This window comes from Electrophorus electricus, chromosome 4 (assembly GCF_013358815.1).
Source record: "Electrophorus electricus isolate fEleEle1 chromosome 4, fEleEle1.pri, whole genome shotgun sequence".
Taxonomy (NCBI): Eukaryota; Metazoa; Chordata; class Actinopteri; order Gymnotiformes; family Gymnotidae; genus Electrophorus; species Electrophorus electricus.
The window spans coordinates 12314236-12331735 of NC_049538.1; the positions used below are offsets into that span (position 1 = coordinate 12314236).

Sequence of the window (17500 nt, forward strand, 5' to 3'; positions counted from 1 at the left end):
AATAACAACAACAATGAGATGGTTCTGGGGGCCGGATATCAGATGGCAGCTCCGCCCCCTGCTCACGCTGGCTCCGCCCAGCAGACCCCAATCTGAGCAGAGTGCAGGGTGAGAGAGAGACAAACAGAGAGAGAGTGGATCTGGTTTTTAGTCAGTATTGAAGCATGCTGATGATGGTGAGTTTTATGCTTAACAGGAAAGGGAGGAGCCTTGGGAGGGGAGAGGGGAGGGACCTCTGGAAATCCCTGGCTGTTCAGCTGGGTCCCTGTGTGTGTATACATGCATTCAAAGTCTGGATTGTGATTGTGTGTGGCAGCAAGGTCACTTGAAAAGCTAGCCTGTCTCAAAGCCAGAAAGGTGATTTATCTGTGTGTGTGTGTGTGTGTGTGTGTGTGTGTAAATGTTTCACTTTTCACTACACCAGTGCTCATCTGTGCTGAAAGACTTGTAAAAAAGGGACTACAGACACGGAAGGAGGAGGTCCTGCAATAGGGTGCCGCCCACTTTCTGTGCCACGCTTCCTGTCCCGCCTCTTTCCCCTCCCCCGGTATGCTTTTCAATTGTGAGTGCTGCCCTCTCTCTCTCTCTCTCTCTCTCTCTCATTCTTCCAGGGCCAAGCAGAAGGGGGCAGAGGAAGCTCGCGCCTGCCAGCAGCAGCAGAGCGAAGAGCAGAGCGCCACCATCCTGAGGTAAGGGGTACCGCACAGGCCTCAGCACACATGCGGCTGATCCGTTCCCCGTGAAGAAGGGTGTGTGTGTCTTCCATGCTCGCTGTTCATGTCATTTGGTATTACTGATATAATACTCATGAAGGCTGTGCTGAGCATGTTGGTGTGAGGTATCGCAGGATCCTGTATCTGTGTGTATGTTTGTGTGTGTAGTATATGTCCTTAAGGCTGTCTGTTTTTTCATACAAGCGCTCTTGTTGAGTGTGTATGTGTATGTGTGTGAGCATGTGTGTCTGTGAGTGACAGAGAGATATAGACAGCAGTTCCCACTCATCTGTATGTACTCGTGAGTGAAGAGAGGCACATTCCTGCTGAGGCTTTGAGATGTGGCCAGCTGTGTGTGGGTGGGTGTGTGGGTCGGTGTGCATTCTCCTGTGAACACACACCAGATCAAACTGTAGGCTTGAGAGAAGTGGCAGTGATGTAGACAGAGTGAAGCAGAGAGTTCTATTAAAGATACAGGCTGTGATGTGTTAGGAAACTCACAGGAGAGACAGGAGATGAGGTCAGGAAACTCACAGGAGATCAGAGGTCAGGAAACTCACAGGAGAGACTTGAGATGAGAGGTCAGGAAACTCACAGGAGAGACAGGAGATGAGAGGTTAGGAAACTCAGGAGATGAGATGTTGGGAAACTCTCAGGAGATGAGAGGTCAGGAAAATCACAGGAGAGACAGGAGATGAGAGGTTAGGAAAATCACAGGAGAGACAGGAGATGAGAGGTTAGGAAAATCACAGGAGAGACAAGAGATGAGAGGTTAGGAAACTCACAGGAGAGACAGGAGATGAGAGGTTAGGAAACACACAGGAGATGAGAGGTTAGGAAACACAGCAGAGACAGGAGATGAGAGGTCAGGAAACTCACAGGAGATGAGCGGTCAGGAAACTCACAGGAGAGACTTGAGATGAGAGGTCAGGAAACTCACAGGAGAGACAGGAGATGAGAGGTTAGGAAACTCAGGAGATGAGATGTTGGGAAACTCTCAGGAGATGAGAGGTCAGGAAAATCACAGGAGAGACAGGAGATGAGAGGTCAGGAAAATCACAGGAGAGACAGGAGATGAGAGGTTAGGAAAATCACAGGAGAGACAGGAGATGAGAGGTTAGGAAAATCACAGGAGAGACAAGAGATGAGAGGTTAGGAAACTCACAGGAGAGACAGGAGATGAGAGGTTAGGAAACACACAGGAGATGAGAGGTTAGGAAACACAGCAGAGACAGGAGATGAGAGGTCAGGAAACTCACAGGAGATGAGCGGTCAGGAAACTCACAGGAGAGACTTGAGATGAGAGGTCAGGAAACTCACAGGAGAGACAGGAGATGAGAGGTTAGGAAACTCAGGAGATGAGATGTTGGGAAACTCTCAGGAGATGAGAGGTCAGGAAAATCACAGGAGAGACAGGAGATGAGAGGTCAGGAAAATCACAGGAGAGACAGGAGATGAGAGGTTAGGAAAATCACAGGAGAGACAGGAGATGAGAGGTTAGGAAACTCACAGGAGAGACAGGAGATGAGAGGTTAGGAAACACACAGGAGATGAGAGGTTAGGAAACACAGGAGAGACAGGAGATGAGCGGTCAGGAAACTCACAGGAGATGAGAGGTCAGGAAACTCACAGGAGATGAGAGGTTAGGAAAATCACAGGAGAGACAGGAGATGAGAGGTTAGGAAACACAGCAGAGACAGGAGATGAGAGGTCAGGAAACTCACAGGAGATGAGAGGTTAGGAAACTCACAGGAGAGACAGGAGATGAGAGGTTAGGAAAATCACAGGAGAGACAGGAGATGAGAGGTCAGGAAACTCGCAGGAGAGACAGGAGATGAGACATCAGGAAACTCACAGGAGAGACAGGAGATGAGAGGTCAGGAAACTCACAGGAGAGACAGGAGATGAGAGGTCAGGAAACTCACAGGAGAGACAGGAGATGAGAGGTCAGGAAACTCACAGGAGAGACAGAAGATGAGAGGTTAGGAAATTCACAGGAGAGACAGGAGATGAGAGGTCAGGAAATTCACAGGAGAGACAGGAGATGAGAGGTCAGGAAACACACAGGAGAGACAGGAGATGAGAAGTTAGGAAACACACAGGAGAGACAGGAGATGAGAGGTTAGGAAACACACAGGAGAGACGGGAGATGAGAGGTTAGGAAACACACAGGAGAGACGGGAGATGAGAGGTTAGGAAACACACAGGAGAGACGGGAGATGAGAGGTTAGGAAACACACAGGAGAGACGGGAGATGAGAGGTTAGGAAACACACAGGAGAGACAGGAGATGAGAGGTTAGGAAACTCAGGAGATGAGATGTTGGGAAACTCTCAAGAGATGAGAGGTCAGGAAACTCACAGGAGAGACAGGAGATGAGAGGTTAGGAAAATCACAGGAGAGACAGGAGATGAGAGGTCAGGAAACTCGCAGGAGAGACAGGAGATGAGACATCAGGAAACTCACAGGAGAGACAGGAGATGAGAGGTCAGGAAACTCACAGGAGAGACAGGAGATGAGAGGTCAGGAAACTCACAGGAGAGACAGGAGATGAGAGGTCAGGAAACTCACAGGAGATGAGAGGTCAGGAAACTCACAGGAGATGAGAGGTTAGGAAAATCACAGGAGAGACAGGAGATGAGAGGTTAGGAAACACAGCAGAGACAGGAGATGAGAGGTCAGGAAACTCACAGGAGATGAGAGGTTAGGAAACTCACAGGAGAGACAGGAGATGAGAGGTTAGGAAAATCACAGGAGAGACAGGAGATGAGAGGTCAGGAAACTCGCAGGAGAGACAGGAGATGAGACATCAGGAAACTCACAGGAGAGACAGGAGATGAGAGGTCAGGAAACTCACAGGAGAGACAGGAGATGAGAGGTCAGGAAACTCACAGGAGAGACAGGAGATGAGAGGTCAGGAAACTCACAGGAGAGACAGAAGATGAGAGGTTAGGAAATTCACAGGAGAGACAGGAGATGAGAGGTCAGGAAATTCACAGGAGAGACAGGAGATGAGAGGTCAGGAAACACACAGGAGAGACAGGAGATGAGAAGTTAGGAAACACACAGGAGAGACAGGAGATGAGAGGTTAGGAAACACACAGGAGAGACGGGAGATGAGAGGTTAGGAAACACACAGGAGAGACGGGAGATGAGAGGTTAGGAAACACACAGGAGAGACGGGAGATGAGAGGTTAGGAAACACACAGGAGAGACGGGAGATGAGAGGTTAGGAAACACACAGGAGAGACAGGAGATGAGAGGTTAGGAAACTCAGGAGATGAGATGTTGGGAAACTCTCAAGAGATGAGAGGTCAGGAAACTCACAGGAGAGACAGGAGATGAGAGGTTAGGAAAATCACAGGAGAGACAGGAGATGAGAGGTCAGGAAACTCGCAGGAGAGACAGGAGATGAGACATCAGGAAACTCACAGGAGAGACAGGAGATGAGAGGTCAGGAAACTCACAGGAGAGACAGGAGATGAGAGGTCAGGAAACTCACAGGAGAGACAGGAGATGAGAGGTCAGGAAACTCACAGGAGAGACAGAAGATGAGAGGTCAGGAAACTCACAGGAGAGACAGAAGATGAGAGGTTAGGAAATTCACAGGAGAGACAGGAGATGAGAGGTCAGGAAATTCACAGGAGAGACAGGAGATGAGAGGTCAGGAAACACACAGGAGAGACAGGAGATGAGAGGTTAGGAAACACACAGGAGAGACAGGAGATGAGAGGTTAGGAAACACACAGGAGAGACAGGAGATGAGAGGTTAGGAAACACACAGGAGAGACGGGAGATGAGAGGTTAGGAAACACACAGGAGAGACAGGAGATGAGAGGTTAGGAAACACACAGGAGAGACGGGAGATGAGAGGTCAGGAAACACACAGGAGAGACGGGAGATGAGAGGTCAGGAAACACACGAGAGACGGGAGATGAGAGGTCAGGAAACTCACAGGAGAGACAGGAGATGAGAGGTCAGGAACCTCACAGGAGAGACAGGAGATGAGAGGTCAGGAAACTCACAGGAGAGACAGGAGATGAGAGGTCAGGAAACTCACAGGAGAGACAGGAGATGAGAGGTCAGGAAACTCACAGGAGAGACTTGAGATGAGAGGTCAGGAAACTCACAGGAGAGACAGGAGATGAGAGGTTAGGAAACTCAGGAGATGAGATGTTGGGAAACTCTCAGGAGATGAGAGGTCAGGAAAATCACAGGAGAGACAGGAGATGAGAGGTTAGGAAAATCACAGGAGAGACAGGAGATGAGAGGTTAGGAAACTCACAGGAGATGAGATGTTGGGAAACTCTCAGGAGATGAGAGGTCAGGAAAATCACAGGAGAGACAGGAGATGAGAGGTTAGGAAAATCACAGGAGAGACAGGAGATGAGAGGTTAGGAAAATCACAGGAGAGACAAGAGATGAGAGGTTAGGAAACTCACAGGAGAGACAGGAGATGAGAGGTTAGGAAACACAGGAGAGACAGGAGATGAGAGGTCAGGAAACTCACAGGAGATGAGCGGTCAGGAAACTCACAGGAGATGAGAGGTTAGGAAAATCACAGGAGAGACAGGAAATGAGAGGTCAGGAAACTCACAGGAGATGAGAGGTTAGGAAACTCACAGGAGATGAGAGGTTAGGAAAATCACAGGAGAGACAGGAGATGAGAGGTCAGGAAACTCGCAGGAGAGACAGGAGATGAGACATCAGGAAAATCACAGGAGAGACAGGAGATGAGAGGTTAGGAAACTCACAGGAGAGACAGGAGATGAGAGGTTAGGAAACTCACAGGAAATGAGAGGTCAGGAAACTCACAGGAGATGAGAGGTCAGGAAACTCACAGGAGAGACAGGAGATGAGAGGTTAGGAAAATCACAGGAGAGACAGGAGATGAGAGGTTAGGAAAATCACAGGAGAGACAGGAGATGAGAGGTTAGGAAAATCACAGGAGAGACAGGAGATGAGAGGTTAGGAAAATCACAGGAGAGACAGGAGATGAGAGGTTAGGAAAATCACAGGAGAGACAGGAGATGAGAGGTCAGGAAACACAGGAGAGACAGGAGATGAGAGGTCAGGAAACACAGGAGAGACAGGAGATGAGAGGTCAGGAAACTCACAGGAGAGACAGGAGATGAGAGGTCAGGAAACTCACAGGAGAGACAGGAGATGAGAGGTTAGGAAACTCACAGGAGAGACAGGAGATGAGAGGTCAGGAAACTCACAGGAGAGACAGGAGATGAGAGGTCAGGAAACTCACAGGAGAGACGGGAGATGAGAGGTTAGGAAACACAGGAGAGACGGGAGATGAGAGGTTAGGAAACACACAGGAGAGACGGGAGATGAGAGGTCAGGAAACACAGGAGAGACGGGAGATGAGAGGTCAGGAAACACAGGAGAGACGGGAGATGAGAGGTCAGGAAACACACAGGAGAGACGGGAGATGAGAGGTCAGGAAACACACGAGAGACGGGAGATGAGAGGTCAGGAAACTCACAGGAGAGACAGGAGATGAGAGGTCAGGAAACTCACAGGAGAGACAGGAGATGAGAGGTCAGGAAACTCACAGGAGAGACAGGAGATGAGAGATCAGGAAACTCACAGGAGAGACAGGAGATGAGAGGTCAGGAAACTCACAGGAGAGACTTGAGATGAGAGGTCAGGAAACTCAGGAGATGAGATGTTGGGAAACTCTCAGGAGATGAGAGGTCAGGAAAATCACAGGAGAGACAGGAGATGAGAGGTCAGGAAAATCACAGGAGAGACAGGAGATGAGAGGTTAGGAAAATCACAGGAGAGACAGGAGATGAGAGGTTAGGAAAATCACAGGAGAGACAAGAGATGAGAGGTTAGGAAACTCACAGGAGAGACAGGAGATGAGAGGTTAGGAAACACAGGAGATGAGAGGTTAGGAAACACAGGAGAGACAGGAGATGAGAGGTCAGGAAACTCACAGGAGATGAGCGGTCAGGAAACTCACAGGAGATGAGAGGTTAGGAAAATCACAGGAGAGACAGGAAATGAGAGGTCAGGAAACTCACAGGAGATGAGAGGTTAGGAAACTCACAGGAGATGAGAGGTTAGGAAAATCACAGGAGAGACAGGAGATGAGAGGTCAGGAAACTCGCAGGAGAGACAGGAGATGAGACATCAGGAAAATCACAGGAGAGACAGGAGATGAGAGGTTAGGAAACTCACAGGAGAGACAGGAGATGAGAGGTTAGGAAACTCACAGGAGATGAGAGGTCAGGAAACTCACAGGAGATGAGAGGTCAGGAAACTCACAGGAGATGAGAGGTCAGGAAACTCACAGGAGATGAGAGGTCAGGAAACTCACAGGAGAGACAGGAGATGAGAGGTTTGGAAAATCACAGGAGAGACAGGAGATGAGAGGTTAGGAAAATCACAGGAGAGACAGGAGATGAGAGGTTAGGAAAATCACAGGAGAGACAGGAGATGAGAGGTCAGGAAACTCACAGGAGAGACAGGAGATGAGAGGTCAGGAAACTCACAGGAGAGACAGGAGATGAGAGGTCAGGAAACTCACAGGAGAGACAGGAGATGAGAGGTTAGGAAAATCACAGGAGAGACAGGAGATGAGAGGTCAGGAAACTCGCAGGAGAGACAGGAGATGAGACATCAGGAAACTCACAGGAGAGACTTGAGATGAGAGGTCAGGAAACTCACAGGAGAGACAGGAGATGAGAGGTTAGGAAACTCAGGAGATGAGATGTTGGGAAACTCTCAGGAGATGAGAGGTCAGGAAAATCACAGGAGAGACAGGAGATGAGAGGTTAGGAAAATCACAGGAGAGACAGGAGATGAGAGGTTAGGAAACTCACAGGAGATGAGATGTTGGGAAACTCTCAGGAGATGAGAGGTCAGGAAAATCACAGGAGAGACAGGAGATGAGAGGTTAGGAAAATCACGGAGAGACAGGAGATGAGAGGTTAGGAAAATCACAGGAGAGACAAGAGATGAGAGGTTAGGAAACTCACAGGAGAGACGGGAGATGAGAGGTCAGGAAACTCACAGGAGAGACAGGAGATGAGAGGTTAGGAAACACACAGGAGAGACGGGAGATGAGAGGTCAGGAAACTCACAGGAGAGACAGGAGATGAGAGGTCAGGAAACTCACAGGAGAGACTTGAGATGAGAGGTCAGGAAACTCACAGGAGAGACAGGAGATGAGAGGTTAGGAAACTCAGGAGATGAGATGTTGGGAAACTCTCAGGAGATGAGAGGTCAGGAAAATCACAGGAGAGACAGGAGATGAGAGGTTAGGAAAATCACAGGAGAGACAGGAGATGAGAGGTTAGGAAACTCACAGGAGATGAGATGTTGGGAAACTCTCAGGAGATGAGAGGTCAGGAAAATCACAGGAGAGACAGGAGATGAGAGGTTAGGAAAATCACGGAGAGACAGGAGATGAGAGGTTAGGAAAATCACAGGAGAGACAAGAGATGAGAGGTTAGGAAACTCACAGGAGAGACAGGAGATGAGAGGTTAGGAAACACACAGGAGATGAGAGGTTAGGAAACACAGGAGAGACAGGAGATGAGAGGTCAGGAAACTCACAGGAGATGAGCGGTCAGGAAACTCACAGGAGATGAGAGGTTAGGAAAATCACAGGAGAGACAGGAAATGAGAGGTCAGGAAACTCACAGGAGATGAGAGGTTAGGAAACTCACAGGAGATGAGAGGTTAGGAAAATCACAGGAGAGACAGGAGATGAGAGGTCAGGAAACTCGCAGGAGAGACAGGAGATGAGACATCAGGAAAATCACAGGAGAGACAGGAGATGAGAGGTTAGGAAACTCACAGGAGAGACAGGAGATGAGAGGTTAGGAAACTCACAGGAGATGAGAGGTCAGGAAACTCACAGGAGATGAGAGGTCAGGAAACTCACAGGAGAGACAGGAGATGAGAGGTTAGGAAAATCACAGGAGAGACAGGAGATGAGAGGTTAGGAAAATCACAGGAGAGACAGGAGATGAGAGGTTAGGAAAATCACAGGAGAGACAGGAGATGAGAGGTTAGGAAAATCACAGGAGAGACAGGAGATGAGAGGTTAGGAAAATCACAGGAGAGACAGGAGATGAGAGGTTAGGAAAATCACAGGAGAGACAGGAGATGAGAGGTTAGGAAAATCACAGGAGAGACAGGAGATGAGAGGTCAGGAAACTCGCAGGAGAGACAGGAGATGAGACATCAGGAAAATCACAGGAGAGACAGGAGATGAGAGGTTAGGAAACTCACAGGAGAGACAGGAGATGAGAGGTTAGGAAACTCACAGGAGATGAGAGGTCAGGAAACTCACAGGAGATGAGAGGTCAGGAAACTCACAGGAGAGACAGGAGATGAGAGGTTAGGAAAATCACAGGAGAGACAGGAGATGAGAGGTTAGGAAACTCACAGGAGAGACAGGAGATGAGAGGTTAGGAAAATCACAGGAGAGACAGGAGATGAGAGGTTAGGAAAATCACAGGAGAGACAGGAGATGAGAGGTTAGGAAAATCACAGGAGAGACAGGAGATGAGAGGTTAGGAAAATCACAGGAGAGACAGGAGATGAGAGGTTAGGAAAATCACAGGAGAGACAGGAGATGAGAGGTTAGGAAAATCACAGGAGAGACAGGAGATGAGAGGTTAGGAAACACAGGAGAGACAGGAGATGAGAGGTTAGGAAAATCACAGGAGAGACAGGAGATGAGAGGTTAGGAAACTCACAGGAGAGACAGGAGATGAGAGGTTAGGAAACTCACAGGAGATGAGAGGTCAGGAAACTCACAGGAGATGAGAGGTCAGGAAACTCACAGGAGAGACAGGAGATGAGAGGTTAGGAAAATCACAGGAGAGACAGGAGATGAGAGGTTAGGAAAATCACAGGAGAGACAGGAGATGAGAGGTTAGGAAAATCACAGGAGAGACAGGAGATGAGAGGTTAGGAAACTCGCAGGAGAGACAGGAGATGAGAGGTTAGGAAAATCACAGGAGAGACAGGAGATGAGAGGTTAGGAAAATCACAGGAGAGACAGGAGATGAGAGGTTAGGAAAATCACAGGAGAGACAGGAGATGAGAGGTTAGGAAAATCACAGGAGAGACAGGAGATGAGAGGTTAGGAAAATCACAGGAGAGACAGGAGATGAGAGGTTAGGAAAATCACAGGAGAGACAGGAGATGAGAGGTTAGGAAACACAGGAGAGACAGGAGATGAGAGGTTAGGAAAATCACAGGAGAGACAGGAGATGAGAGGTTAGGAAACTCACAGGAGAGACAGGAGATGAGAGGTTAGGAAACTCACAGGAGATGAGAGGTCAGGAAACTCACAGGAGATGAGAGGTCAGGAAACTCACAGGAGAGACAGGAGATGAGAGGTTAGGAAAATCACAGGAGAGACAGGAGATGAGAGGTTAGGAAAATCACAGGAGAGACAGGAGATGAGAGGTTAGGAAAATCACAGGAGAGACAGGAGATGAGAGGTTAGGAAACTCACAGGAGAGACAGGAGATGAGAGGTTAGGAAAATCACAGGAGAGACAGGAGATGAGAGGTTAGGAAAATCACAGGAGAGACAGGAGATGAGAGGTTAGGAAAATCACAGGAGAGACAGGAGATGAGAGGTTAGGAAAATCACAGGAGAGACAGGAGATGAGAGGTTAGGAAAATCACAGGAGAGACAGGAGATGAGAGGTTAGGAAACACAGGAGAGACAGGAGATGAGAGGTTAGGAAAATCACAGGAGAGACAGGAGATGAGAGGTTAGGAAACTCACAGGAGAGACAGGAGATGAGAGGTTAGGAAACTCACAGGAGAGACGGGAGATGAGAGGTTAGGAAACACACAGGAGAGACGGGAGATGAGAGGTTAGGAAACACACAGGAGAGACGGGAGATGAGAGGTCAGGAAACACAGGAGAGACGGGAGATGAGAGGTCAGGAAACACAGGAGAGACGGGAGATGAGAGGTCAGGAAACACACAGGAGAGACGGGAGATGAGAGGTCAGGAAACACACGAGAGACGGGAGATGAGAGGTCAGGAAACTCACAGGAGAGACGGGAGATGAGAGGTCAGGAAACTCACAGGAGAGACAGGAGATGAGAGGTCAGGAAACTCACAGGAGAGACAGGAGATGAGAGGTCAGGAAACTCACAGGAGAGACAGGAGATGAGAGGTCAGGAAACTCACAGGAGAGACTTGAGATGAGAGGTCAGGAAACTCAGGAGATGAGATGTTGGGAAACTCTCAGGAGATGAGAGGTCAGGAAAATCACAGGAGAGACAGGAGATGAGAGGTTAGGAAAATCACAGGAGAGACAGGAGATGAGAGGTTAGGAAACACAGGAGATGAGATGTTGGGAAACTCTCAGGAGATGAGAGGTCAGGAAAATCACAGGAGAGACAGGAGATGAGAGGTTAGGAAAATCACAGGAGAGACAGGAGATGAGAGGTTAGGAAAATCACAGGAGAGACAAGAGATGAGAGGTTAGGAAACTCACAGGAGAGACAGGAGATGAGAGGTTAGGAAACACAGGAGAGACAGGAGATGAGAGGTCAGGAAACTCACAGGAGATGAGCGGTCAGGAAACTCACAGGAGATGAGAGGTTAGGAAAATCACAGGAGAGACAGGAAATGAGAGGTCAGGAAACTCACAGGAGATGAGAGGTTAGGAAACTCACAGGAGATGAGAGGTTAGGAAAATCACAGGAGAGACAGGAGATGAGAGGTCAGGAAACTCGCAGGAGAGACAGGAGATGAGACATCAGGAAAATCACAGGAGAGACAGGAGATGAGAGGTTAGGAAACTCACAGGAGAGACAGGAGATGAGAGGTTAGGAAACTCACAGGAGATGAGAGGTCAGGAAACTCACAGGAGATGAGAGGTCAGGAAACTCACAGGAGATGAGAGGTCAGGAAACTCACAGGAGAGACAGGAGATGAGAGGTTAGGAAAATCACAGGAGAGACAGGAGATGAGAGGTTAGGAAAATCACGGGAGAGACAGGAGATGAGAGGTCAGGAAACTCACAGGAGAGACAGGAGATGAGAGGTCAGGAAACTCACAGGAGAGACAGGAGATGAGAGGTCAGGAAACTCACAGGAGAGACAGGAGATGAGAGGTTAGGAAAATCACAGGAGAGACAGGAGATGAGAGGTTAGGAAACACAGGAGAGACAGAAGATGAGAGGTCAGGAAACTCACAGGAGAGACAGGAGATGAGAGGTTAGGAAACTCACAGGAGATGAGCGGTTAGGAAACTCACAGGAGATGAGCGGTCAGGAAACTCACAGGAGATGAGAGGTCAGGAAACTCACAGGAGAGACAGGAGATGAGAGGTCAGGAAACTCACAGGAGATGAGAGGTTAGGAAAATCACAGGAGAGACAGGAGATGAGAGGTCAGGAAACTCGCAGGAGAGACAGGAGATGAGACATCAGGAAAATCACAGGAGAGACAGGAGATGAGAGGTTAGGAAACTCACAGGAGAGACAGGAGATGAGAGGTTAGGAAACTCACAGGAGATGAGAGGTCAGGAAACTCACAGGAGATGAGAGGTCAGGAAACTCACAGGAGAGACAGGAGATGAGAGGTCAGGAAAATCACAGGAGAGACAGGAGATGAGAGGTTAGGAAAATCACAGGAGAGACAGGAGATGAGAGGTTAGGAAAATCACAGGAGAGACAGGAGATGAGAGGTTAGGAAAATCACAGGAGAGACAGGAGATGAGAGGTTAGGAAAATCACAGGAGAGACAGGAGATGAGAGGTTAGGAAAATCACAGGAGAGACAGGAGATGAGAGGTTAGGAAACACAGGAGAGACAGGAGATGAGAGGTCAGGAAACACAGGAGAGACAGGAGATGAGAGGTCAGGAAACTCACAGGAGAGACAGGAGATGAGAGGTCAGGAAACTCACAGGAGAGACAGGAGATGAGAGGTTAGGAAACTCACAGGAGAGACAGGAGATGAGAGGTCAGGAAACTCACAGGAGAGACAGGAGATGAGAGGTCAGGAAACTCACAGGAGAGACAGGAGATGAGAGGTCAGGAAACTCACAGGAGAGACAGGAGATGAGAGGTCAGGAAACTCACAGGAGAGACAGGAGATGAGAGGTTAGGAAAATCACAGGAGAGACAGGAGATGAGAGGTTAGGAAAATCACAGGAGAGACAGGAGATGAGAGGTTAGGAAACACAGGAGAGACAGGAGATGAGAGGTTAGGAAACACAGGAGAGACAGGAGATGAGAGGTCAGGAAACTCACAGGAGAGACAGGAGATGAGAGGTTAGGAAACTCACAGGAGATGAGAGGTCAGGAAACTCACAGGAGATGAGAGGTCAGGAAACTCACAGGAGAGACAGGAGATGAGAGGTTAGGAAAATCACAGGAGAGACAGGAGATGAGAGGTTAGGAAAATCACGGGAGAGACAGGAGATGAGAGGTCAGGAAACTCACAGGAGAGACAGGAGATGAGAGGTCAGGAAACTCACAGGAGAGACAGGAGATGAGAGGTCAGGAAACTCACAGGAGAGACAGGAGATGAGAGGTTAGGAAAATCACAGGAGAGACAGGAGATGAGAGGTTAGGAAACACAGGAGAGACAGAAGATGAGAGGTCAGGAAACTCACAGGAGAGACAGGAGATGAGAGGTTAGGAAACTCACAGGAGATGAGCGGTTAGGAAACTCACAGGAGATGAGCGGTCAGGAAACTCACAGGAGATGAGAGGTCAGGAAACTCACAGGAGAGACAGGAGATGAGAGGTCAGGAAACTCACAGGAGATGAGAGGTTAGGAAAATCACAGGAGAGACAGGAGATGAGAGGTCAGGAAACTCGCAGGAGAGACAGGAGATGAGACATCAGGAAAATCACAGGAGAGACAGGAGATGAGAGGTTAGGAAACTCACAGGAGAGACAGGAGATGAGAGGTTAGGAAACTCACAGGAGATGAGAGGTCAGGAAACTCACAGGAGATGAGAGGTCAGGAAACTCACAGGAGAGACAGGAGATGAGAGGTCAGGAAAATCACAGGAGAGACAGGAGATGAGAGGTTAGGAAAATCACAGGAGAGACAGGAGATGAGAGGTTAGGAAAATCACAGGAGAGACAGGAGATGAGAGGTTAGGAAAATCACAGGAGAGACAGGAGATGAGAGGTTAGGAAAATCACAGGAGAGACAGGAGATGAGAGGTTAGGAAAATCACAGGAGAGACAGGAGATGAGAGGTTAGGAAACACAGGAGAGACAGGAGATGAGAGGTCAGGAAACACAGGAGAGACAGGAGATGAGAGGTCAGGAAACTCACAGGAGAGACAGGAGATGAGAGGTCAGGAAACTCACAGGAGAGACAGGAGATGAGAGGTTAGGAAACTCACAGGAGAGACAGGAGATGAGAGGTCAGGAAACTCACAGGAGAGACAGGAGATGAGAGGTCAGGAAACTCACAGGAGAGACAGGAGTTGAGAGGTCAGGAAACTCACAGGAGAGACAGGAGATGAGAGGTCAGGAAACTCACAGGAGAGACAGGAGATGAGAGGTTAGGAAAATCACAGGAGAGACAGGAGATGAGAGGTTAGGAAAATCACAGGAGAGACAGGAGATGAGAGGTTAGGAAACACAGGAGAGACAGGAGATGAGAGGTTAGGAAACACAGGAGAGACAGGAGATGAGAGGTCAGGAAACTCACAGGAGAGACAGGAGATGAGAGGTTAGGAAACTCACAGGAGATGAGCGGTCAGGAAACTCACAGGAGATGAGCGGTCAGGAAACTCACAGGAGATGAGCAGTCAGGAAACTCACAGGAGATGAGAGGTCAGGAAACTCATAGGAGAGACAGGAGACGAGAGGTCAGGAAACTCACAGGAGAGACAGGAGATGAGAGGTCAGGAAACTCACAGGAGAGACAGGAGATGAGAGGTCAGGAAACTCACAGGAGAGACAGGAGATGAGAGGTTAGGAAAATCACAGGAGAGACAGGAGATGAGAGGTTAGGAAACACAGGAGAGACAGGAGATGAGAGGTTAGGAAACACAGGAGAGACAGGAGATGAGAGGTCAGGAAACTCACAGGAGAGACAGGAGATGAGAGGTTAGGAAACTCACAGGAGATGAGCGGTTAGGAAACTCACAGGAGATGAGCGGTCAGGAAACTCACAGGAGATGAGAGGTCAGGAAACTCACAGGAGAGACAGGAGATGAGAGGTCAGGAAACTCACAGGAGAGACAGGAGATGAGAGGTCAGGAAACTCACAGGAGAGACAGGAGATGAGAGGTTAGGAAATTCACAGGAGAGACAGGAGATGAGAGGTCAGGAAATTCACAGGAGAGACAGGAGATGAGAGGTCAGGAAACTCACAGGAGAGACAGGAGATGAGAGGTCAGGAAACTCACAGGAGAGACAGGAGATGGGAGGTCAGGAAACTCACAGGAGAGACAGGAGATGAGAGATCAGGAAACACACAGGAGAGACAGGAGATGAGAGGTCAGGAAACACACAGGAGAGACAGGAGATGAGAGGTTAGGAAACACACAGGAGAGACAGGAGATGAGAGGTTAGGAAACACACAGGAGAGACAGGAGATGAGAGGTTAGGAAACACACAGGAGAGACAGGAGATGAGAGGTTAGGAAACACACAGGAGAGACAGGAGATGAGAGGTTAGGAAACTCACAGGAGAGAAAGGAGATGAGAGGTTAGGAAACACACAGGAGAGACAGGAGATGAGAGGTTAGGAAACACACAGGAGAGACAGGAGATGAGAGGTTAGGAAACACCCAGGAGAGACGGGAGATGAGAGGTTAGGAAACACAGGAGAGACAGGAGATGAGAGGTTAGGAAACACAGGAGAGACAGGAGATGAGAGGTTAGGAAACAGGAGAGACAGGAGATGAGAGGTTAGGAAACACACAGGAGAGACAGGAGATGAGAGGTTAGGAAACACACAGGAGAGACAGGAGATGAGAGGTTAGGAAACACACAGGAGAGACAGGAGATGAGAGGTTAGGAAACACAGGAGAGACAGGAGATGAGAGGTTAGGAAACAGGAGAGACAGGAGATGAGAGGTTAGGAAACACACAGGAGAGACAGGAGATGAGAGGTTAGGAAACACAGGAGAGACAGGAGATGAGAGGTTAGGAAACACACAGGAGAGACAGGAGATGAGAGGTTAGGAAACACACAGGAGAGACAGGAGATGAGAGGTTAGGAAACACAGGAGAGACAGGAGATGAGAGGTTAGGAAACACACAGGAGAGACAGGAGATGAGAGGTTAGGAAACACACAGGAGAGACAGGAGATGAGAGGTTAGGAAACACAGGAGAGACAGGAGATGAGAGGTTAGGAAACACAGGAGAGACAGGAGATGAGAGGTCAGGAAACTCACAGGAGAGACAGGAGATGAGAGGTTAGGAAACTCACAGGAGATGAGCGGTTAGGAAACTCACAGGAGATGAGCGGTCAGGAAACTCACAGGAGATGAGAGGTCAGGAAACTCACAGGAGAGACAGGAGATGAGAGGTCAGGAAACTCACAGGAGAGACAGGAGATGAGAGGTCAGGAAACTCAAAGGAGAGACAGGAGATGAGAGGTTAGGAAATTCACAGGAGAGACAGGAGATGAGAGGTCAGGAAATTCACAGGAGAGACAGGAGATGAGAGGTCAGGAAACTCACAGGAGAGACAGGAGATGAGAGGTCAGGAAACTCACAGGAGAGACAGGAGATGAGAGGTCAGGAAACTCACAGGAGAGACAGGAGATGAGAGATCAGGAAACACACAGGAGAGACAGGAGATGAGAGGTTAGGAAAATCACAGGAGAGACAGGAGATGAGAGGTTAGGAAACACAGGAGAGACAGGAGATGAGAGGTTAGGAAACACAGGAGAGACAGGAGATGAGAGGTCAGGAAACTCACAGGAGAGACAGGAGATGAGAGGTTAGGAAACTCACAGGAGATGAGCGGTTAGGAAACTCACAGGAGATGAGCGGTCAGGAAACTCACAGGAGATGAGAGGTCAGGAAACTCACAGGAGAGACAGGAGATGAGAGGTCAGGAAACTCAAAGGAGAGACAGGAGATGAGAGGTTAGGAAATTCACAGGAGAGACAGGAGATGAGAGGTCAGGAAATTCACAGGAGAGACAGGAGATGAGAGGTCAGGAAACTCACAGGAGAGACAGGAGATGAGAGGTCAGGAAACTCACAGGAGAGACAGGAGATGAGAGGTCAGGAAACTCACAGGAGAGACAGGAGATGAGAGATCAGGAAACACACAGGAGAGACAGGAGATGAGAGGTTAGGAAAATCACAGGAGAGACAGGAGATGAGAGGTTAGGAAACACAGGAGAGACAGGAGATGAGAGGTTAGGAAACACAGGAGAGACAGGAGATGAGAGGTCAGGAAACTCACAGGAGAGACAGGAGATGAGAGGTTAGGAAACTCACAGGAGATGAGCGGTTAGGAAACTCACAGGAGATGAGCGGTCAGGAAACTCACAGGAGATGAGAGGTCAGGAAACTCACAGGAGAGACAGGAGATGAGAGGTCAGGAAACTCACAGGAGAGACAGGAGATGAGAGGTCAGGAAACTCACAGGAGAGACAGGAGATGAGAGGTTAGGAAATTCACAGGAGAGACAGGAGATGAGAGGTCAGGAAATTCACAGGAGAGACAGGAGATGAGAGGTCAGGAAACTCACAGGAGAGACAGGAGATGAGAGGTCAGGAAACTCACAGGAGAGACAGGAGATGGGAGGTCAGGAAACTCACAGGAGAGACAGGAGATGAGAGATCAGGAAACA

General features: G+C 49.0%; 1 protein-coding gene across 1 annotated transcript in view; it reads left to right on the forward strand.

Annotated features, from left to right (window-relative positions):
- LOC113587929 (leucine-, glutamate- and lysine-rich protein 1-like) overlaps positions 1–17500 on the forward strand; it is a 59203-nt gene that overhangs the window by 17078 nt on the left and 24625 nt on the right. The window contains exon 5 of the mRNA XM_035525784.1: positions 612–689. The gene's annotated coding sequence lies outside the window, so the exon portion shown is untranslated. The remainder of the gene's footprint in view (positions 1–611; positions 690–17500) is intronic.